Below are 6,000 nucleotides of genomic sequence, written 5' to 3' on the forward strand. Positions count from 1 at the left end.
CATCTGGGCTCGAGGCCTTAAAGCAACAACAGAACAGTGATGAGTGATCAGAGCGAAGGAACCAGAAGGAGGGGCTGAGCAAACTGGAGAAATAGCTATACCGCAAGATCAGAAAGAGCAAATAAAGGCATACTCAAAAAAGGTTTATGGTACAAGAGGTGAAAGTGTGCCAATTAGGACAGAATACCCAAAGGTTTCCAATGATATGTTGAAATGTCCACCTGAGAGACAGGAAAAAATGGGAATCAGAGCTATGGACAATGAGTTTGAATCCTTGGTGAACTTAAAAAGTGTTGCTTTATTGTTGATAAAACCTACTGATAAACCCGCATCATGAGTTGCAAGATGGGTACTGGTATGTGAACCACAACCCGATGGAACTTTAAATATAAAGCAAGATTAATTAGCGACAAGGCTTCTCTCAAAACAAAGTTTGACAGTTATGATCGAACTTATGCACACCCTGCAAAGGCAGAGTCCATGAGATTAGTGATTGCTCTGGCTGAGCAAAGAGACTTTTAAATGAGGCACTTTTGATTTTTGAAACAAGCTTTATTTAAATTTTGCAGATTTACAAGAGACCAAGTATACATGAAGCAAGCACCAGGTTATGAGCATGAACAAGTTGAGTAAAGTTTATAAACAACAAAGCTTTATGCGGGCTGGAAACAGTCAGCCAGATGTTGGAACAGGTGCATTACACAAGAAGCATTATGTGAAATGAAATTTGACCAAAGTGTGGCCGATGTGCCTGTATATATACTCAGGAGGTACTGGTGATGAATGTAATTCATTTTGATGATTTATGTTGGTAATCTCTGTGTGGACACAAAACAGACAACCAAATCAAACAACTTTTACACTGAGTTGAGTAAACACTTTTAAGCTAGAAAGACTTGGGGTATCTAAAGCAATACCTGGGTATTCAAGTCAGTAAAATCTGAAGAAGGGATGTGTTTCTGACACAAAAACAAAAGATAAGAGGGTGTCATACAAAAGCTGGTCTGCAAGCATGCAAAAGGTGGCACAAACCCCAATGAAATTTGTGGCTGATTTTTTTGTAAAGCAAGATCTTTAACAGCAAAGCATTTGAAAGGCAAGACCTATATATCATTCCTTAATTGGCAGCCTGCTGCACATTTGCCTAACTGGACAAGACCAGACATAGCTTTTGCTGTAGGTTTATTAAAGTAGAACAGTTGCAAAACCTACTGAGAAAGAGACTGGCAGGGGCTAAAAGGAGTAATTCGTTACTTGAAGGGAACTGCTAACTATGGTTTTACACTTTTCTAACTTCAAAACAACAAAAGGGACTTAGTGGTGTGGCCATCACGGACAGCTCATTTGCAGAGGACTCAGGATGTAGAAGTCAGTGAGTGGTTATTATATGCAATATGGCAGCCACATCCGATTTGTTGGAGATCTCGAGAACAAACAAACGGTTTGCCACTTCAACTGCCCTGAGGCAGAGTATCGCGGCTCTTAATGAGGGCATGCAATGAGCTACAATGGGTTATGCAGTTGCTAAAAAGACCTGGAATTGAGAAATGTGAACAACCTATAACAGTTTTGAAGACTCACAGACATGTATAGCCATGGCAGAGAGCGAAAACCTTAAAAAGTCATTGCACTAAACAGCTGTGGCTGTGAAATTCCAAAATGTAAAACAACTGATACAGTCAAATATGATTAAGTTTACGGCACTTACTGAATCATCTGCAAACATAGCCGACATCTTAACAAAGCCATTCACCAATACAAAAACATAATGACTTGAGTGTTTTGGTTTGGGTTTAGCAGATCGTACATAATTTGGCAAGGAGACTCTGTACAAAGTGAGTAGAGAATAAAGCCCAACTCTGTGTACTGACTATGTACTAACTATGTAATGAGTGTAAAAATAATGTGAATGACTTTTGTTTGGTAATTATTTTGTTTTACTTAAATATGTGCATGTAATATGAGGGCAACTTATTCCAACCAGATATGAGAAGGGATTGTGTCAGGATGTGAAAGAGATTGTTCTGCAAGGTGGTCATATGCTGGTCTAGAAATGACTGGAATGTAACAGTCCAGCAAGAATTGTAAAAGGTAAGAGACCTCTCTGTCTGGAGTCTGCAGTGATTGGCATGTAACAGTCAGCAGAATTGTAAAGGTCGGAGCCTCTCTGTCTGGGTCTGCAGTGATTGGCATGTAACAGTCAGCAGAAGTGAAAAGGTCACAGGCCAGGATGATTAGATCCCATCTAGCTAATGATTTGCTGGACAAAACTATATAAGAAGACTGCATACCCAATTCAGTACCTCTCCTTCACCTTCAGGAGTTAGGAGCTCAGATTGTTGTCCAGAGTAGAGAGTGGATAGTTATTGTTATTTTTGTTCCTTTGAGAAACAAGAGATAAAGTATTCCTGTTGGAACTAAATCTACTGTCTGAGTGTTTCTTTTTCTTATACTGCAAGCAGTTACCTCCTGTTCTAGCAAGGGTGAGTTGGCACCTAGTCCTTCCGCTGTGCACTAGGCCAACACAAACTGGACACGGGAATGTGTCACCCCACTCTGCAGTCTCTGGGTGTCCCAGGCACTGCATTCCCAATTGAAGCAGGCTGTTCACAACAGTTTAAGCACAGAAAAATCAAGTGGGTAGCCTCAAACTCAGGAGCGTGCCATTTATAAGCAGCTCCCACAATGCCAGCCCCCCCAGTTTAGGGGAGAAGGGTAGTCGTCCCCACTCTGGGTTTTAATAATACCAAACAAAGCATAAAAGTTGAAATGGACAGACTTGCTGCGGCCTCACTGTACCTTATACATGGAGAAGGCTGCTGATCTGCAGGTGGTAGGTAACAATCTCTCGTTATTATAGCTGATCCCTGGATAAAATGGCCGGTTTGGAAAGTGGGCTCTATGGTATTAGACCCCACTGAAATCCCTCCCCTCCCCAAGCCCTGCCCTCCTCGGGCTCCACCCCCAAAATCTCCAGGTATTTTCCAACCTGTAGCTGGCAACCCTATACATCAGGGGTGTCCAACTGTGATGCTTCAGGTGTTCATGGACTACAATTCCCATCAACCAATTGGCCATGCCAGCAGGGGCTGATGGGAATTGCAGTCCCAAATGAACATTTGAAGCGCCACAGTTGGACACCCCTGCTATACATGAATGATGGACAATAAATTTGGCTTAACCCTGGAATCCACTTGTTACAGGCAGCGTTGAAAAAGCAGCCAACCAACCAATGGCCCCCATTTTTCCCTAATGGAATGACACAAACTTATAGTCCCTTGAAAGTGCCCACCAAACCCGCTTACCATTTGCCCTGTCCCCAGGAGATGCCACATTTCCTTCCCCTGTCATTCTGCAACCTTCTTGGCTACCATTCAAAAATTAACTCGGGGGGGGCGGTTCTGTGTCTCCCACCTCTCCTGTGGCAGGCACATTTCACCCGAAAACTGCAGGGGAGAGGGACTGAGGTGAGCACTGACTCTGCCCCTCCGGACCAGTGGTTCTGTTTCCCTCAGTCGCCAAGGAAACAGGTGGTGGCAAACAAAGGGTGGGGCGGGGGGGGGGGTTCTGAGGAGGCTGCCCCTGCATAGATTCTTCGGCCAGGTCTCTGTCTGCAAGGAACAGGAATGCTTTTCAGAAACCGCGTGGCTGTTTTCCATGCCGCTGCGCTGAGGGAGAAATTTTTCCTCTCAATCTACATCCTCATTTCAAAGGTTACCAGAGGAGAGCTCAAAAGCAGAAACAACTCTATAAATGTCAAGCAGGGGAAGACAAGGAGGGGAGAGCTGGACACTGTCATGAGCAGGGGGAGGGGGGGGTCGCACACTCTCATTCAAGAGAAGAAAGCCCACCTGCCCAGCACCCCAATCCAGTCTGGCAACAGGGAACACATCAAGTGACAAATCTGTCTAATGCAAAGAAAACCAGCTGGAATGTCGTTTGTAAATATGCACATTCATTGCCTTGTGCTGTCTTCAAAGAAATAGAGATCCTAAGAGCTCCCAAGGTAACACAACTGAGGAGGAGGAGGAGGAGGAGGAGGAGAACAGAAGGAGGAGGAGGAGGAGGAGGAGGATTTATATCCCCCCTTTCTGTCCTGTAAGGAGACTGAAAAGGGTTTATAATCTCCTTTCCCTTCCCCACCCCACAACAAACACCCTGTGAGGTGGGTGGGGCTGAGAGAGCTCCCAAGGTCTCCCAGCTAGCATGTGTCAGAGTGCACAAGCTAATCTGGTTCACCAGATAAGTCTCCACAGCTCAAGTGGCAGATCAAACCCAGTTCTCCAAATTAGAGTGCACCTGCTCTTAACCACTACACCTCTGGCTCACCTCCTAAAGTGGATCACCACCTAACAGGGCAGGCAGCCTCCAGGTGGGGCCTGGAAATCTCCAGGAATCACAACGTAGCTCCTGACAACAGAGATCAGTTTGTCTGCAGAAAATGGCTGCCTTGGAAGGTAGACGTGGTGGCCTTTTATCGCACGTGGTTCTCTCCCTGATCCCGGCCCTCCCCAGGCTCCTCCCCCAAAATCTCCAGGCATTTTGCACCACCTGGAGTTGGCCACCCTAATTGCTGATCGTGGATGTGTGGCCTGAATCAGCCAGACAACTAAACATTTCTGATGGGTGTGAAGTGTGGTGCACGTGTTTGCAAATTCCACATTTATATGCCTTTAAAAAGTGTTGTGAGTCTGAAAGCAATGAGAGCGCAGATAGCAAGGAAAGAAGACCTTCATACTTCCTCCATATGCTCAAGAGGGGCCTGGTTGCCATTTAAAAACCCTTATTGTCCACATCACTAGTCTGTTCACAGCCTTTTAGGCCATTTTTGCACAATCAAAATATCCTGGGATGAGCACAGAAAATATCTCTGTGCAGCCAGGAATTCCACACAGTTCCCGAAGCTGCACAGGGTCTGCCCTGGTGTTGCCCCGTGATATTAGCCCGGGATTTTCAAAAATCACCAGTTTGGAGGTTCTTTTTTAAAGTTCCAGTGTGACCCTGCTGGTGCCTGTACCATGCAAAAAACGATCAGGAGCAGGACCAGTTTGTTTTTCCCCTCCCAGCCACCTGGTCTCCCCACCTGACGTCCATTCAAACTGCCACTCAAAAACAACTGCCATGCCCTACGAGGAGAGACTTAGGGAGCTGGGTATGTTTAGTTTGGCAAATAGAAGGCAAAGAGGTGACATAATAGCCATGTTTAAATATTTGAAGGGATGTCATATTGGTGAGGGAGCAAGCTTGTTTTCTGCGGCTCCAGAGACTAGGACCAGGAGTCATGGGTTCAAGGTGCAGGAAAAGAGATTCCACCTAAATATCAGGAAAAACTTCCTGACAGTATGGGCTGTTCGACAGTGGAATGCACTACCTCAGAGTGTGGTGGAGTCTTCTTCTTTGGAGGTTTTTAAAGAGAGGCTGATGGCAAAGGCGGAGCAAGGGGAAACTGCGCCTGCCCGAGGTGCGTGCGCACCCTGCGCCCCTGCTGCAGTGGCGCCCTCCCCGCACTAGAACACCCCCAGAACACCCCGGAATGCCACTGCCATGCCCCCTCCACGACCTGGCCATGCCTCTGCTGTAGCTCCGCCCAGGGCGTCACGCCTCCCCCTGACCCATTGGTGCTACACCATTGCTGGATGGTCATCTGACAGGAGTGCTTTGATTGTGTTTTCCTGCATTGAAGGGGTTGGACTTGATGGCCCTTGAGGTCTCTTCCAACTCTATGATTCTAAGGGACTACAAATTCCTTTTTTCTACCCACAATTCAGCCAGGGACAGCATCAATTTGAACAGTCACTTTGCAGTTGAAAATGTGAGAAGAGGAATGTAACCGTGGGGAGGCCTGGGGAGATACTTTCTCCAAACTCATTGTTGTGGTGCTGACTCAGAGACCCACAGGTGTCAAGTCCCAGATGACACATGATGACCCCGTAGGGTTTTCAAGGAAAGAGGTGGTTTGCCAGTGCCTGCCTCTGTGTGGGCTGAGAGAGTCCTGAGAGA

Source organism: Sphaerodactylus townsendi, linkage group LG01 (genome assembly GCF_021028975.2).
Source record: "Sphaerodactylus townsendi isolate TG3544 linkage group LG01, MPM_Stown_v2.3, whole genome shotgun sequence".
NCBI classification, from domain to species: Eukaryota; Metazoa; Chordata; class Lepidosauria; order Squamata; family Sphaerodactylidae; genus Sphaerodactylus; species Sphaerodactylus townsendi.